This window comes from Bos indicus, chromosome 27 (assembly GCF_029378745.1).
Source record: "Bos indicus isolate NIAB-ARS_2022 breed Sahiwal x Tharparkar chromosome 27, NIAB-ARS_B.indTharparkar_mat_pri_1.0, whole genome shotgun sequence".
NCBI lineage: Eukaryota > Metazoa > Chordata > Mammalia > Artiodactyla > Bovidae > Bos > Bos indicus.
Genome location: NC_091786.1, coordinates 37353130 through 37370145, shown reverse-complemented (window position 1 = coordinate 37370145; position 17016 = coordinate 37353130). Strand labels below are relative to the sequence as shown.

Here is a 17016-nt window from a genome sequence, read left to right as displayed (position 1 = left end):
TGGTCTCTGTGCCTCTGATCTACTCTTTTATTTTTTAATTTTAGAATATTATTTACTTATTTATTTTTTCATTTTTATTTGTTGGACTCACCCCATGGCATGTGGGATCTAGTTTCCTGACCAGGAATTGAACCCATGCCCTCTGTGTTAGAAGTGTGGCGTCTTAACCAGTGGACCACCAGGGGAGTCCCTCTGGTCTGCTCTGCACTCTACTGCTCAGTTAGCTTTTTCTCTTTTTTCCTTGTTCTTGCATCCTCATCCTGCTTGTTTGGTTGTGTTGACTCCCTGTTGCCTGTAGTTCTCACCCCGACCATATGCTAGAATAACGTGAGAAGACTTTTAAAAACACCAGTGCCCAGTCCCCATCTTGACCAATTAATTGATACTAGCAAATACCAGACATCAATTCTGTCTTAAAGTTTCCCCGGAGATTTTGACGTGTAGCGGGAGTTGAGAGCCTTAGGGCGGCAGGACGGTGCGCTGATGAGAGTTCTCGTGGCCCGCAGGGACCTCAGCCATTGCTTTTTCCAGCCTAATCTTTTGCCTCTTCCCCCGTTCACATCCTGTCACTTACACTCCGGGCACATAGTTCTTTTTTTTTTTCTTCATATTTAGTTTAATATAGAGAATTAATCAAACTATGAAATAAAGAACAGTTTCAGAGAGAATTTAGAAGCCATAGTTCTTGCTGTTCTCAGAACAGACTCTGAGCTTTTGCCTGTCCTGATCGCTCTGCCTCAAATGCCTTCTGCTTTTTCTCTGCCTGGTCCTTTACCCTCCCCTCAATGCCAGAGACAGTCGCAAGCCTTCTTGTGCAAATTCCTGTTACATAGGCCTTACGCTATGTTAGTTATTTCTGTGTCTGTCTGCCATACCGCACTGAACTCCTAGAAGGTAAGATCCTTATTTATTTCATCTCTGTTGGGCTTGGCACCAGCTTAAGAAGCTCCCTGAGAGTCTGACAAATAAGTAAATGAAAGAGGAAAACAGCAGCCCACTCCGGGGATCAGGAAATTTATGGGGTTGGGGAGTGTAGTAAATATAGTCTAGCAGATGGGGTGAGGAAGGCTTAGCAGACGTTTTATCCTCTAATATTGCTTTGAATTTGCTACAACACTGCCTCTGTTTTATGGTTTCGGGTTTGTTTTTTTTTTTTTCGGCTGGGAAGCACGTGGCATCCCAGTCCCCAGACCAGGGATCGAACCCGCATCATGCTCGTGGAAGGTGAAGTCTCAGTCACTGGAAGGCCAGGGAAATCCCCTCTACTGTTGCGTTTTTATACTTTTGTCAAAAGGAAAGATGCATGTATATGTGTTTCTCATGTGGGACTGGGAAAGTCGAGACCAGCTTTGAGAATAGCCCCAAACACCGTTGAGCATAAAGTCATGTCATATTTGTCTTCTGAGATGGTCTAGAGATTTCTGAATGAGAGATGGAGTCAGCCACTTCGATGATGGCAGCTGTTTATTTTGCCCAGTGGATGGTCCCAACTTATTACTGATTTAAAGATACCCTTATATGGACAGCCCTCCAGACATTGTACGTTTCTAATTTTGATCTCACCTCTGGCCTTTGTGTTTTAGCTGCTGCCTTCTCTTGGCTATTTTTAATACTTTTTTCTCAGTGTGTCTCAGAATTGTCCAACACATTCTAAAGAATCATAATTTAAATTTGACTGATTTGTCCTTTTCTTCAGTGGCCAGGATTAGTTAAATTTTGAAAGAGATTACTTTTCGTAAATAATCTCAGAGAGACTCTTTTGGATATTGTGCAGGGGGATGTTTGAGGTTTTATCCTAATTATTTTACTCAACACTGGCCCACCACTCCACGCTTAGGAGAAGAGACGGCTTGTTTAACACTTACACAAAGAACAGTAAGTAGTCTGATGTCATGATTTGCATGTATTTCTGGTATGCTGTGTATGAACAACTAGCATACTCTTTGTCTAACTTGCTGTTGATTATCCTGTAATCCTGTATCATATTTTAGAGTTTAATAATGAGAACAAAAATTTTCTTATTCAAAATCAAAGTATTGGTTGGAATTTATTAATATGCTGCTCTTTCATGTGTCCATCATCTTATTTAAAAAGAGGGTTTATTTTTTACTTTTTAATGTTAAAGTATAGTTGTACAATGTTTTATAAGTAACAGGTCTACAGTATAGCAATTCACAACTTTTAAAGGCTTTGTTCCCTTTATACTTATTATAAAATATTGGCTGTGTTCCCCATGTTAAGCCTTAAAGAATCTGGGTTTATCAAGAATTCTTCCTTTCAGTGTAGTTTACATGAAAAGATCTTAAGTAGTGAAACTGAAAAGATTAACTTTTAGTTATTTTTTTAGGAGCCTTTTTTAAAAAACAGATCTGACTCAAAGAATTGGGTGATGTTCCCTCTCCTGGCAATTGGAGAGACAGGAATAGAATGTCAAGAAAAAGAACAGACCAAGTCTTACAATGTGAGCATTAAGGTCTAAAATGGGTAATTGTCTCCTGTTTCACAGTCTGCAATAACCACAGATACCCCAGTACTGCTTGTCCACCCTTCCTTGTGTGAACCAGGGTCTCTGTAAAGAAGCTGGTCTCTGTGTTTCAGAGAACAGCCTCTTGGATTATTATAATTACTGGGCAGTTACAGTTCTGGGAGCTGAGTTGTTAGTCCTTCTTTGCTTATCGCTGATATTTTGAAAAATGAGCCTTCATGGGAGCGTTTGTTAAAATGAAATATACGGAGGTTGAGACAAAATCACGTACATCTATCTCAAGACATAGCCTCCGCTCCCCCTAGAGAAACCAACTACCTCCTGGATTCTTGTAGCCAAGTGAAGTTAGAATCTCTTACAGATATTTCAGCTCCTGTAATTTGCGGTTGATTTTGAACCAGTTATTGCCAAAGTGACCACTTCTCAGTGTGTCTGGTTGGGAATGGACTGCGTCCATTTACAACAAAAATATTAAAAATCAGAAAGTAAATTCTTGATTTTCCAGCTCTCTTGGTAAACTGGTACCAAGTGTTGTGTTTCCCCACACACGGGCATTTTAGGAGGGCTGGGCGGCTTGAGAATAGAATATAGGAGCCCTGAGCACTTACTCGAAATTACTGTTTGTAAAACATTGTGGCTGTGGGCTGCTGTTGATGAGGGTCCTTTCAGCTTTACCCTGCAAATTTCCTCTAAAACTTAAAATTTGAGTCCCAAAGTAGGATAGATTCTCTACTATGTACAGGTGGTTCAAACACAATTTCCCCTTCCTTATTATTTTAGGTAGGTAAAATATGTATTTTTACAAATCTGTGCCAAGTACCATTCTGAGTGTTATATGTGCATTAACTCATTTTTACAACAGTCTGTTAACTTGCCTGTGGTGGCTCAGTTAGCAGGTAGTGAAGTTGGGATTCAAATGAACCCAGAAGGGTAACTCTTATTAAAGAACTTGCCTACAACCTACAGTCCTCAGATAGTCTTGAATTTCAAGTTAGAAAGTAGGGTAAAAAAAACTCTAAAAAAAGTTGTAGATGCTTCTGAAACAAATTTAATTGCTTGTGGATTGAAAGAACAGAAATAAATATTAACTGATCACTTACCAAAAGATTTTGGAAGTTAATAGCTTGTTGCCCAATTCTTAACAATTTTCCTATAATTGGATAGAATAAACTGAGAAGGGGGCATTTATTATTAGTGGTTCAGCATAACTTGTTAATTCAAAGTCTCTTCACCAGGGCAGTTTGATTTGTGGTAGGTGAAGTTTTTGCCTATACATTATCTGTGAAAAAGAGGTCTCTAAAGCAAATAGTGTAAGATTGCAGGAAATGTTTACTTATTTCAATGTAGCAGAATATTTTCAAGTACTTTTAGTATAATCTGTCAACTGTCTTTAGTATTTTCATCTTAAAAACGGGAAATTCAGCTTCATATTTACTAGATTCATGTAATAAAACTTTAGTTAAAAAATTTTCAGTTAGGATATATAACTACTTGAAGCCAAAGTAGACTAGAATTAGGATTTTGTTAACCCACCTTTTGAGTCACGTGGCTTAAAATCTTGTTTTTCAGGGCTTTTGTTTCCCCCCTGAAATCTTAGATTGCAGTATATTTAAGGTTTCTTGTTTTGCATTAGCTTGAATGCTAATAAGTTATAGAGGTCAGACGGTCCTTAATAAGCCTATGCTTGTTTTTCCATTGAAAGTGTTTTTATTACATGAGACATTAGTGCAGCTTTGTTTGAATCTGACAGCCATGCTATGTCTATCTAGCAGTTTAGTAAGCCTGGCGTCTCCCAGGCAGAATTGTTGCCTCAAGAGAAAGAGGGAAGGACAGTCTCTAATCTTTTAACTGAGTGGACGCTAATATTGGGGCATATATGACCCTGTGCTCTAGTACAGTGTGAACTTCAAAGGGAAAATTATATACATATGAGTCTAGCATCTAGTACCAGAGAAGGCAATGGCACCCCACTCCAGTGCTCTTGCCTGGAAAATCCCATGGATGGAGGAGCCTGGTGGGCTGCAGTCCATGGGGTCGCTGGAGTTGGACGTGACTGAGCGACTTCACTTTCAGTTTTCACTTTCATGCTTTGGAGAAGGCAATGGCAACCCACTCCAGTGTTCTTGCCTGGAGAATCCCAGGGACAGGGGAGCCTGGTGGGCTGCCATCTATGGGGTCACACAGAGTCGGACACGACTGGGGCGACTTAGCAGCAGCAGCAGCATCTAGTACATACCAGGTTCTGTCCTTGATAATACAGCTATGTCTGTATTTCTATATTCATGCACATCTGTCTACCTATCTTGCTATGTATGCATAAACATGTGAGTTTGTTTATTTAACAGAATGTTCGGAGAAGGAAATGGCACCCCACTCCAGTACCCTTGCCTGGAAAATCCCATGGACGGAGGAGCCTGGTGGGCTACAGTCCACGGGGTCACAAAGAGTCGGACACGACTGAGTGACTTCTCTTACATATTACGCAACAGGCACTGTTCTGCATTCTTTACAAATATAAACCCATCTAATCTTCATAGTCTCCCTGTGGAGTTTGTATATTGTTATACCCACTTTAAAGATGATGAAACTGAGGCACAGAGAGAGAATTAATTGCCCAGAGTCAACAACTAGAAACTAGAAGTGATGAAACTAGAAGAAGCCTGGGCAGTCTTGCTCTGGACTCCATACTCTCATTGGACACTTTTCAGCATTGATTTGGAGAAAGGAAGCAACTTTATCAGTGGTCTAAACAGCTGTTAATTGACAGAGCTTAAACCTATTTCCCAGACATATATGGTACAGACATCCATCACAGCATTCCTTTTCTTCCAACTTTGCACATGTTGGTTCTGTATAATGTTCTTTCCACTTCTTTCGATGTTGAAAGCTTAGATCAGTCGTTCAGTCGTGTCCGACTCTTTGCGACTCCATGAATCGCAGCACGCCAGGCCTCCCTGTCCATCACCAACTCCCGGAGTTCACTGAGACTCACGTCCATCGAGTCAATGATGCCATCCAGCCATCTCATCCTGTGTCGTCCCCTTCTCCTGCCCCCAATCCCTCCCAGCATCAGAGTCTTTTCCAATGAGTCAACTCTTCCCATGAGGTGGCCAAAGTACTGGAGTTTCAGCTTTAGCATCATTCCTTCCAAAGAAATCCCAGGGCTGATCTCCTTCAGAATGGACTGGTTGGATCTCCTTGCAGTCCAAGGGACTCTCAAGAGTCTTCTCCAACACCACAGTTCAAAAGCATCAACTCTTGGGCGCTCAGCCTTCTTCACAGTCCAACTCTCACATCCATACATGACCACAGGAAAAACCATAGCCTTGACTAGACGGACCTTTGTTGGCAAAGTAATGCCTTTACTTTTGAATATGCTGTCTAGGTTGGTCATAACTTTCCTTCCAAGGAGTAAGCGTCTTTTAATTTCATGGCTGCAGTCATCATCTGCAGTGATTTTGGAGCCCAGAAAAATAAAGTCTGACACTGTTTCCACCGTTTCCCCATCTATTTCCCATGAAGTGATGGGACCAGATGCCATGATCTTCGTTTTCTGAATGTTGAGCTTTAAGCCAACTTTTTCACTCTCCTCTTTCACTTTCATCAAGAGGCTTTTTAGTTCCTCTTCACTTTCTGCCATAAGGGTAGTGTCATCTTCATATCTGAGGTTATTGAGATTTCTCCTGGCAATCTTGATTCCAGCTTGTGGTTCTTCCAGCCCAGCGTTTCTCATGATGTACTCTGCATATAAGTTAAATAAACAGGGTGACAATATACAGCCTTGATGAACTCCTTTTCCTATTTGGAACCAATCTGTTGTTCCATGTCCAGTTCTAACTGTTGCTTCCTGACCTGCATACAGATTTCTCAAGAGGCAGGTCAGGTGGTCTGGTGTTCCCATCTCTTTCAGAATTTTCCACAGTTTATTGTGATCCACACAGTCAAAGGCTTTGGCATAGTCAATAAAGCAGAAATAGAGGTTTTTCTGGAACCCTCTTGCTTTTTCCATGATCCAGCGGATGTTGGCAATTTGATTTCTGGTTCCTCTGCCTTTTCTAAAACCAGCTTGAACATCAGGGAGTTACGGTTCACATATTGCTGAAGCCTGGCTTGGAGAATTTTGAGCATTACTTTACTAGCGTGTGAGATGAGTGCAATTGTGCGGTAGTTTGAGCATTCTTTGGCATTGCCTTTCTTTGGGATTGGAATGAAAACTGACCTTTTCCAGTCCTGTGGCCACTGCTGAGTTTTCCAAATGTGCTGGCATATTGAGTGCAGCACTTTCACAGCATCATCTTTCAGGATTTGGAATAGCTCAACTGGAATTCCATCACCTCCACTAGCTTTGTTCGTAGTGATGCTTTCTAAGGCCCACTTGACTTCATATTCCAGGATGTCTGGCTCTAGGTCAGTGATCACACCATCGTGATTATCTGGGTCGTGAAGATCTTTTTTGTACAGTTCTTCTGTATATTCTTGCCATCTCTTCTTAATATCTTCTGCTTCTGTTAGGTCCATACCATTTCTATCCTTTATTGAGCCCATCTTTGCATGAAATGTTCCTTTGGTATCTCTGATTTTCATGAAGAGATCCCTAGTCTTTCCCATTCTGTTGTTTTCCTCTATTTCTTTGCATTGATCACTGAAGAAGGCTTTCTTATCTCTTCTTGTTATTCTTTGGAACTCTGCATTCAGATATTTATATCTTTCCTTTTCTCCTTTGCTTTTTGCTTCTCTTGTTTTCACAGCTATTTGTAAGGCCTCCCAGGCAGCCATTTTGCTTTTGTGCGTTTCTTTTCCATGGGAATGTTCTTGATCCCTGTCTCCTGTACAATGTCACGAACCTCATTCCATAGTTCATCAGGCACTCTATCTATTAGATCTAGTCCCTTAAATCTATTTCTCACTTCCACTGTATAATCATAAGGGATTTGATTTAGGTCATACCTGAATGGTCTAGTGGTTTTTCCTACTTTCTTCAATTTCAGTCTGAATTTGGCAATAAGGAGTTCATGGTCTGAGCCACAGTAAGCCCCTGGTCTTGTTTTTGCTGACTGTATAGAGCTTCTCCATCTTTGGCTGCAAAGAATATAATCAATCTGATTTCGGTGTTGACCATCTGGTGATGTCCATGTATAGAGTCTTCTCTTGTGTTGTTGGAAGAGGGTGTTTGTTATGACCAGTGCATTTTCTTGGCAAAACTCTATTAGTCTTTGCCCTGCTTCATTCCGTATTCCAAGGCCAAATTTGCCTGTTACCCCAGGTGTTTCTTGACTTCCTACTTTTGCATTCCAGTCCCCTATAATGAAAACGACATCTTTTTTGGGTGTTAGTTCTAAAAGGTCTTGTAGGTCTTCGTAGAACCGTTCAACTTCAGCTTCTTCAGCGTTACTGGTTGGGGCATAGACTTGGATTACTGTGATATTGGATGGTTTGCCTTGGAAGTGAACAGAGATCATTCTGTCGTTTTTGAGATTGCATCCAAGTACTGCATTTCGGACTCTTTTGTTGAAAGCTTATCAGCAGGCAAATTCACATGTTACTTTCTCCAAGGTGCCTTTCTTGACTAACCCCACCAGAAGATTCCTGGTGGATTTTTACCCTTTGGGATGCTTACTGATTACCCTCCTCTATGGTAGAAAGTTTATTTATGTGCCATCGTGTCTTCTATCGGATTATAAGCCTCTTGGAGGCAGCACTGTTGCTGATACCATGTTGTGCTACCATCTTGGGCATCCCGCCGTTTGTTTAAATCTCGTTAATGCTTGGGAGTTTTGGAATGGCAGGAAGCAGTTGTTTAGCAAGTGTCTGTTAAATGGATGACTCTTAGGAATGCATGGTGAGGATAAATTTTCCCCGTGGACTTCTAAGGATACTTGAAAAGATCAACTGTCTAAAATAAGTATTTAAACAGCAGCAGTAATAATGCTGCCTTTATTTTTATAGTCCTGATACAATTGTTATAAACTATGCAGAATTAGCTGTTTTTCAAAGTCTTAAAAAAGAACTGTCTTGAAGAACTGGCTACTATGTGTATATATATTTTTAGCTTACAGAAAGTGCAGAAGAAAAAGTGGTTTATGCTTTGAATCCATTTTCTCTGCTCACATGTGCGTAAATGGTACTCTTGATACATTTCTGAAATATTAAGATGGACTGAAGAGCCGTGAACGTGGCGTGCTGCAGTCCATGGGGTCGCAAAGAGTCGGACAGGACTGAGCAACTGAACTGAACAGCCATGAACTATACCCATGTAATCAGTCTGTAGGCCAGGATAGAGAATCATCTTTTAAAAACCTGTTTTTATTTGTTTATTTATCTGCGGCTGTCCTGGGTCTTCATGGCTGCACACGGGCTTTCTTTAGTTGCAATGCGTGGCCTTCTCATTGTTGTGGCTTCTCGTGTTGCCGAGCGAGGGCTTCAGGAGTTGCGGCTCCAGCTCTAGGGCTTCGGCAGGGTCAGTAGTTGCGGTGTGAGGGCTTAGCTGCACCTCGGCATGTGGGATCTTCCCAGACCAGGGATCGAACCTGGGTCTCCTACATTGGCAGGCAAATTTTTGTTTTTTTTTACCACGGAGTCACCAGGGAAGCCCGAGAAGTCATTTCTTTAGTGGAGAGCTGTAGCATTGAAGACCACATAGATTAGTTTGGCCCAAAAGTTTGTTCTGGTTTCCTTATAAAAGGACACAGAAAAACCTGAATGAACTTTTTAACCAACCCCATATTTGTTTCTAATTATAGGACGAAACAAATAAAGCTTAAACTTAACCATTTTAGCAGTTTCACATTCAGACCGTATCACTGTTTCATTTTAGTTTGAGTAACGTGCTGGTGGATAAGACAAAGTAATTGTAGTAATCAGAACTGTGGGTTTTTAAGAGTAAGATAGACACAGATTAGTCTGAGAGGGTTTCATTGGAAAGTAAGGGGATGGACTGTTTACAGACCGTTTGAAGATTGTGTATCTGTGAGCTTTCACTGTGTAACAGGCCTCCTAATTCTAGCAGCTGGGAAAAGCAAGCCTAAAGTCTCACGGTTCCGTGGGTCTCCGGGTGACTCTTCTGGTTGGATGGAGCTAGCCAGTTGGTCTCTGAAGTCAGCTGGCAGCCTGGCTGGGGCCGCCTGGCCTGGGGTGGCCTCCGAGCCTGTGGGGGCCATCGTCGGGCTGGCTGTGGTGGGGCTTCAGTGCAGATGGCAGGTCTGTGCCCCACGTAGTCTTACCCTCAGAAGGTTAGGTGGGCGTCCAGGGGTGGTCTCGGTGCCCTGAAGTGCAGCCGGAGTGGAGGCCGGCTCCTCGACCCCGGGCCTGTACTAAAGTCTCTGGCTTATGCTTGCTGTTGCCCTGCAGACCAAGCCCAGAGTCAGTGTGGGCCGGGGCTCCCCCGGGGTGTGGGTCCAGGGAAGTGGGAGCTGACAGGGGGGTATTACCGTCCCATTGCCTGGACATGGAACTTGTGCTAACAGTCGCTCAGTGTCCCTCGGCTCTGAGCCAGCCCTCGGCTCCCAGCACACACTGCTGGAGTGGAGGACACCTAAGCCGGCTGCCCAGGCCGCAGAGTTTTCAGATCCAAGTTTACAGGCCCTGGCTTCCCTGCAGCACGTCATGATCATTTGGAACCCATTTCAACCTTTTATTCTTTGAAGCTTTGAACCGTCAAAGCAGGAAGCCTCTCACCCTCCCTCAGTAACGTCCCAGTCGGGGGCTGTGGGTGTAAAGGCTGCAGTTTACTGGGAGCGTGTGCCCGGCGGGTGCCGGAGGCTGGAGTCCTTGCTGCCCCTTGATGTCGCATCGCTGCCCCTGTTTTACGGGGCAGGCGGGGAAGTGGACTCACACAGGTCAGCTGAATTGCCCAAGGTCAGAGTGGTGCCCAAGGTCAAGCGGGTGGGTTAGGAGCTGCCTTTTGAACTCAGATCTTTCTTTCTCCCCAGTGGACTGGTGATGGTTTTTAGGTTTGTTTTTTTTTGTTTTTTTTTTTGAGCACGAAGCCATTGAGTACCCTTCATGCCATCCTCTGAAAAACTGCTGCTGCTGCTGCTGAGTCACTTCAGTCATGTCCGACTCTGTGCAACCCCATAGATGGCAGCCCACCAGGCTCCCCTGTCCCTGGGATTCTCCAGGCAAGAACACTGGAGTGGGTTGCCATTTCCTTCTCCAATGCGTGAAAGTGAAAAGGGAAAGTGAAGTCGCTCAGTCGTGTCCGACTCCTAGCGACCCCATGGACTGCAGCCTACCAGGCTCCTCCGACCATGGGATTTTCCAGGCAAGAGTGCTGGAGTGGGGTACCATTGCCTTCTCCGTCTGAAAAACTGGTGACCATGAAATATGAATTTTCCCCCTTTTCTGCTTCTTTCCCACCCTGTCCTTCACTAGTTGGACTAAATCACCAGGTTTAATTTGAAGATGATGCCTACCTCAGAGAGGAGACGTTCCTGCTGGTTCCAGATGTCCTTTTTAAAAATATGTTAGAATAATTAATCTCTCTGTGACTCTTGGAGATTTCAAAATAAAATGCAGAATCCTGAGATAGCCTAAAACATATATTTAAAATTTTAGGGGAGAGGGATAAATCAGGACTTTGGGAGTAGCATGTACATACCATATAAATATATACATATATATACAAAATAGAGGACAGAGACCTGCTATATATTAGCACAGAGAACTACGCTCAATATCGTCTAATATCCTATGTGGGAAGAGAATCTCTAAGAGAATATGTTGTAACTGAACCACGTTGCTGAACACCTGACACACACACACTGTAAGTCAACTGTACGTGAATAAAAGTTAATTTACGTTCATGAGAAATAACCATCATTTAAGAATGAAACTGTGCCCCCGTCTCGTGTACTCCCCTAGTACGCAGCACAGAGCTGCGCGTCTTCAGGGTCGCAGGAACCGTGTGTGTGGTGGGTGGGGAGTGGTGGTCTGTCCGTCTCCCTCAGACGTGCGCTCCTGGACGGCGCAGAGGCCTTGTCTTTCCCATCTTCTGTGTCCTCAGCACTGGGTCCCAGGGTGGGAGCGTTCCAATGCTTGTTACCCGGTCCCATACATGGACTCCGTGCCCAGGGACAGGCTCTGTTCTGCTTTCTGTCTCCTCCGTCTGCCCTCCTCTTAGCCCTTTCTTTCTCTTTTCTAAGTCATCTTCCTCCCATCTCAGTTTGTCTGAGTTCCTCAGCTTTCCCTTTCTCCCACCCTCTCATTGGCAGTTTTTCTATTCACTATCTGTTTTCTTTTTAATGTTTTATATTGGAGTATAATTGATTTACGATGTTGTGGGTTAGTTTCAGGTGTGCTATTTTTGTGACATGTTGAAATGACCGTATCTTGGATATATGGAGTTCAATTTAAAAAATTATTAAAATTAATTTCACCTGTTTATTTTTACTTTTTTAACGTGACTGGAAATTTTTGAATTATAGAAGTAGCTTGCTCCAGCGGGTCCTTATCCAGGTCAGTTCATTAACTTGAGTTTTTGTTTTGATTTCTTGGATCTGCTGGACTGGAGACCCACAGATCACCTCCCCTCACTGGCGCGGCTCTGCCTCCCTCCCCCACACCCGCCCCACAGTGTGTGACCTCGAACAGGAAGGCTTTTCCTTACTTTTAAACGATGCCCAGAGATTTCTCTCTCCTGTCATAGGTATGCCCGGGACAGAGTACAGTTGACTCCTACATTCTTCTCGCTAACAAAAAGGGAACAGAGGGTGACTCATGGACACTGGAAGATACACTATTTACTTTGGAATGTTTCAGTTCTTGGATCTTGGGACAGGTGTGGCCACTGTTGAAAGAAACAGTGTAGTCATACTCATCATACTTGACATGTGAAGAACTGGAGCACTGCCCAGCGTCCCCTGCCTTCAGCGTCAGGACGTGGGATCCACTCCCTTGTTTCTCTCTGATGCCAGATTCAATGCATAGGTGCTTATGGTGTATTGGCTTTTTTGTTTGTTGAGGGAAGAAGTACTGTTTGGCTTAGAAGCTCTTTGACTGCACTCTGACATAGTAAGTTAAGGATCACTGTATCGAAAATAGCCTCACGATGTCCTCCTTTGCTGTTGAGAATTCCAGAGTAAGTTCGCTGTGGATCACAGAGAATTGATCGTATTCATCCAAGGTCAGTCATCTTTGATAAGTACCAACTTCTTTCCTCTGGGCTCAGGGTGGGGTGCCCCACTGCAGGGACTTGGGTTGGGGCGGTTGATGGGCGCAGCTACCATCTCATGGGGGGTGAGCAAGTCCTGGCTTCCGCTGCCTAAAGCTGGGCTCTGGGGGTGGAAACAACCGGCCTGGCAGGCCACAGTTTTTGTAAACAGCCAGAAGCGGGATTGTGCTCATGCCAGTGAAAACCAAGCCGTTCACCGCTTTGGGTGGCGTGCCACCTGGGCCGGTGCTTTGTAAGGACAGGGTCAGGTCTTGCGGTTCCGCGCCACCTGCCTGTACCACAGTTGACCTGGGATTTGGGGAGCTGAGCAAAATAAATCTGCTGAAATCTAAACTGCATATGACATTTTAAAATTAGAAAAACAAACAGCTCTGACAAGATTTGCAGGATTATAGCTAAATAGTTAGTATGGAAGACATGCCGTGGAGTGGTTAGGAGGCGGGGTGGAATAATCCCGTGTTGACTTAGCGAAAAGCGTGGAACAAGCTGTTGAATTTCCCTGTTTGCCCAAATGTTTAAAAAACAAAATGGAAAAATGACATCTCCCAGAGATGTTCGGAGATTTGATTGATGTTCATGCCTTGATATCTCTCATGAAATAGCCGATAAGAGCAAAATATAAGAACTAAAATATCCACAACAAGCCAGTGTGAACCATCTTGAGTAGATACTAAGGGGTCTGGTGTCCTTGGTCCAGCCTGTGCTTACTGAGGCAGTTTGTATTTTTCAAAGAAAGTTCCATGTCACTTCTACTTTTCTTTTGAATATCAGCTGTGTACTTGGGGTCTTTAACTGTCAACTTGAGCTTCAATAGGATTTATAGACGGTCTGCCACCTATAAAGGACAGTTGACCAGTTCTAGCCAGCCAGGCAGTTAAATGCACTTCAAAATGCTTCTTGCTAAGGATGATGGCTTTTGCGAATATTTGAGATGTTTAGTCTCAGCTGTAGTCTATTAGTAAACCTGAATCCTCATAGCAACTCCTTGGGAGGTGCAGAAGACAAAGCCAGAGAGCAAATAAATTCGTTCATTATGTAGCGAGAAAAAACACTTTTGTTTAAGGTTCTTTGTTGATAGACTTATTGGTCTGTGTCTTGGATGCCTGGTCAGTTTTACTTAGGACCAGATCTGGGCATCCCCGGTGGCTCTGCCAGTTCAGGAGACGCGGGTTCCATCTCTGGATAGGGAAGATCCCCTGGAGAAGGAAATGGCAACCCACTCCAGTATGCTTGCCTGGGGAAATCACATGGACAGAGGAGCCTGGCAGGCTGCAGGCCACGGGGGTCACAAAAGAGTCAAACACAACTTAAGCAGACCAAACAACAGTACCAGGTCTGATCGTGCTGTGTAAATAATCTGACTGAATGTCCCTTGACTTTTTTTTTTTTTTTTTCTTGTGAAGAGCACACAGCACTGCCACCTTGTTGCCAAAGTTTTGTCTGATTTGAAAGAGCTGAAAAATCCAGTGAGTGCCTGTGCTGAAAAAGAGCTCGCCCTCTCCGTGGGCCGGCACTTGTGAAAACAGCGAGGAAGGAGATAGCACCGGGGGACCGCATTCAGTAATTAGCATAATCACGATGCTCTGTATTGTTCGCAGGGCACGCCCCTTGGCCGGAGCTCCCATTAAGAGGACACCGATGTTGTCCCAGTGAATAAATCCCGGCGCGTATGATGCGGATCAGCGAGTTCCTGCGGGCTGCGCCGGTGCGGTTAATTTTAGCCAGGGGTTTGTTCTATGAGTTGTAAAACTGTCTACCCGAGTAGAAGTTAGTAAGCTGAAATGTGACTTCTCGGCCAGTGTGGGAGAAGCCTATTTTAGACTCAGACTGTGTTGGCGATCCGGAGAGCGGTCTCTGAAGGATTGCAGTTCCCACTTCCTTTTGAAAGTTCTTGTAAGTACCGGCTGAATCTTTCGGATTTCTCATTGTTCTTTTCGCCCTAAGGTCTCCCTCATGTTGCTGTCCATTGTCATTTTATCTCTTGGGAAAACGGGGAACTCTGGGCTGAGTGCTTTAGAGGCTGCTAAGAAGGGTGGCCAAAGGTTTTTCCTTAAACATATCTCACTAAAGGAAACCTGCCTCACTTGATTTTCCCAAGAGAAAGTATTTGATTCTTACTATTTTTATCTTTGCAAAAGCAATCCGTGCATTGTTGCATACTTTATCTGTTGAAATATTTGATTAATGGAAAGATGTGTCATTGAGCTTTATTTTCAGTGGTGACCTAACTCTTAGAGGGGGAAAATGTTGAAATTGGACTCCTGATATACCTACTGTGAGCTACAGGTTTATGTACAGATGTAATGGGAGTGTCAAATGTAATTTTGTGAAATGTGTAGGTAGTTTTTGTTAAAGGAGGATTTGGTGCCTAAAAATAGACCCATGTCTAAAGAGAAGCCCTTAAAAAATAAAATAAATTTAAGAGGAAGCCTTTGAAAAAGTAATTGAAATTATCCTCTAGAAGATTGGGTTAGGGATCAGAATTAACCAAAGGTCAGGAAATTCCCTAGCTCAACTGCTCTTAATTCAACAAGTCATTGCCAACTTAAGTTTGGACTGAGGAAAACTAAAGATTTTAATGTAGAATCATTTTAATTACGTCTGAATCACCTGGCTTGGTTCAAAGTGTGTTTTAATTCACAAGACGCTGACTTCATGCCAAATAACTTGCTTATAACACACAGCCTGGCAGGAATTCCTTTATCAATTAACATGTATATTCCCTCCCCAGCCCTGGGAATGTCGATTTTAATGAAACAGTTCTAATGCTCCCAGGCATCAGGGCTCCATCCTCTGGGCCCAGGGGAAGGCATACCCTTAGATGCCTTTTTCCATTTGGAAAGCTTTATTTAAAGACTTCTTTGTTGCTGTGTATTGTCTGATTTTAAATCCCAACAACCCAAGGTGCCAACAATGAAAGGAAATGTTTCAGGGTACATTTAGTAGGAAAAGAATGTAAGATGGGAAAATAGAACTGAGGGCTTGGTCTATTTTTGGAAGGAAACTTTTTTTTTTTAACTGAAGTCTTTTTATTGAGCAGAAGAGAAATTTGCTGTCCAAATTCATTGCAATTATAACAGAAAAGTCTGTAATGTCATCTTCAGCAGTTGAAGGGACTTTGTTCCAGGATTTCCTTTGGAATATGTACTTTTATCCAAAGAAAGTAACTGTTCTCTTTCTTTTAACTGTTAATGAAGTACCATCAGAGTCTCAGTGGAGTGTTTTTAGAGTTACACTGTGGTTGGGTGTTAGATCCTCCTCCAGCTATTATTCAGCCACTAAACTGTAGTTTAGTCCTGCAAAAAAAAAAAGCCGTGTAAGATTTGTCCATTTTTAAAAATTTAACAGAAGGATGTTTCCCAAGGTATTTTTACTACGAGGAAGCATATGTGCTTTTAGGAGGAGTTGCTAAAATGCTCGTAAACACTTTCCGAGTATTTGTTTTCATGATTTATGTGCCGTGAGAGAGTGGCCAGGAGAGGAGGTGATGTCAGTGTTGGTGTGGGAATGTCAGGAGGGTTTGCTGGAGCGGAGACCCTCCTCCTGCGGCTCACCGATGCCTGGGGAAAGGAAGGGGTCTCCCAGGAAGGGACGGGGGTCTCAGTGCGCTCCTGGGAAGAGACCGGACTGCTTGTGACCTTGACTGTGACCTTGGCCGTGACCAATCACAGTGAGCTCAACACACAGTCACCAGCAGGAGGTCCAGATGCTGAGAAACGCGGGCAGTTCTGTGGCCTGGGGAAGGACCCGGAGCCCACGGCTCCCGCCGTGTGCAGCCGTGTGTCAGACACTCCTGTGCTTCCCGTCTCGCCCTGCACCTGACTCTGCACGTGTGTCCTCCAGCCTGCTTAAGCTGCTCTCCCTGGCCGCCTGCCCTCCTGTCTTCAGCCTCCCCCTCTTAAAATAGTCCTAGCCCTGGAGGCTCTGACAACTCCTGATCACAGGAGATTGCTTTTCCTGGGATTTCATTCCTAGAGAAGAGCCTTCTGCTCTGAAGCTTTGAGGGGTTTTCGGGAATGCAGAGAGGCGCCTTCTCTCTAGGTCCCCTTTATCCTCTGTCAGTGCGGCCAGAAGGGAACTGAAATGATCTAACAGGTTGCCCTTTGGTTGGGAGCCTAATGCAGGTGCTCAGTGATCACACTTCTAGAATGTTCTCTTTCAGAAGGAAACCTTGCAGGAATAGGGCTTGATCCACTGAGTTTTCCACTGTTTCATCTGGCATGAAAGGAGCAGTGAGCAGAGGGTGTCTTCCGCGCTGCGGGTCTCGGGCACAAGGGTGTGGTAATAGGATCTGGGCCCCGGCAGGAATGCCAAGAGCCCCTGGACGTGCTGAGAGACTGTTGTTATTTAGCGTATGAAGCAC

General features: G+C 43.8%; 1 protein-coding gene across 4 annotated transcripts in view; it reads left to right on the top strand.

Moving 5' to 3' along the window:
- The window catches only part of SLC20A2 (solute carrier family 20 member 2), a 115550-nt gene that overhangs the window by 23453 nt on the left and 75081 nt on the right, over positions 1-17016 (top strand). The window contains exons 1-2 of one of the 4 annotated variants that reach the window (XM_019953369.2): positions 11787-12605; positions 14252-14546. The exons of the other annotated variants lie outside the window; for them this stretch is intronic. The gene's annotated coding sequence lies outside the window, so the exon portion shown is untranslated. Of the gene's footprint in view, positions 1-11786; positions 12606-14251; positions 14547-17016 lie in introns of those variants that run through there. 4 annotated transcript variants of the gene reach the window in all.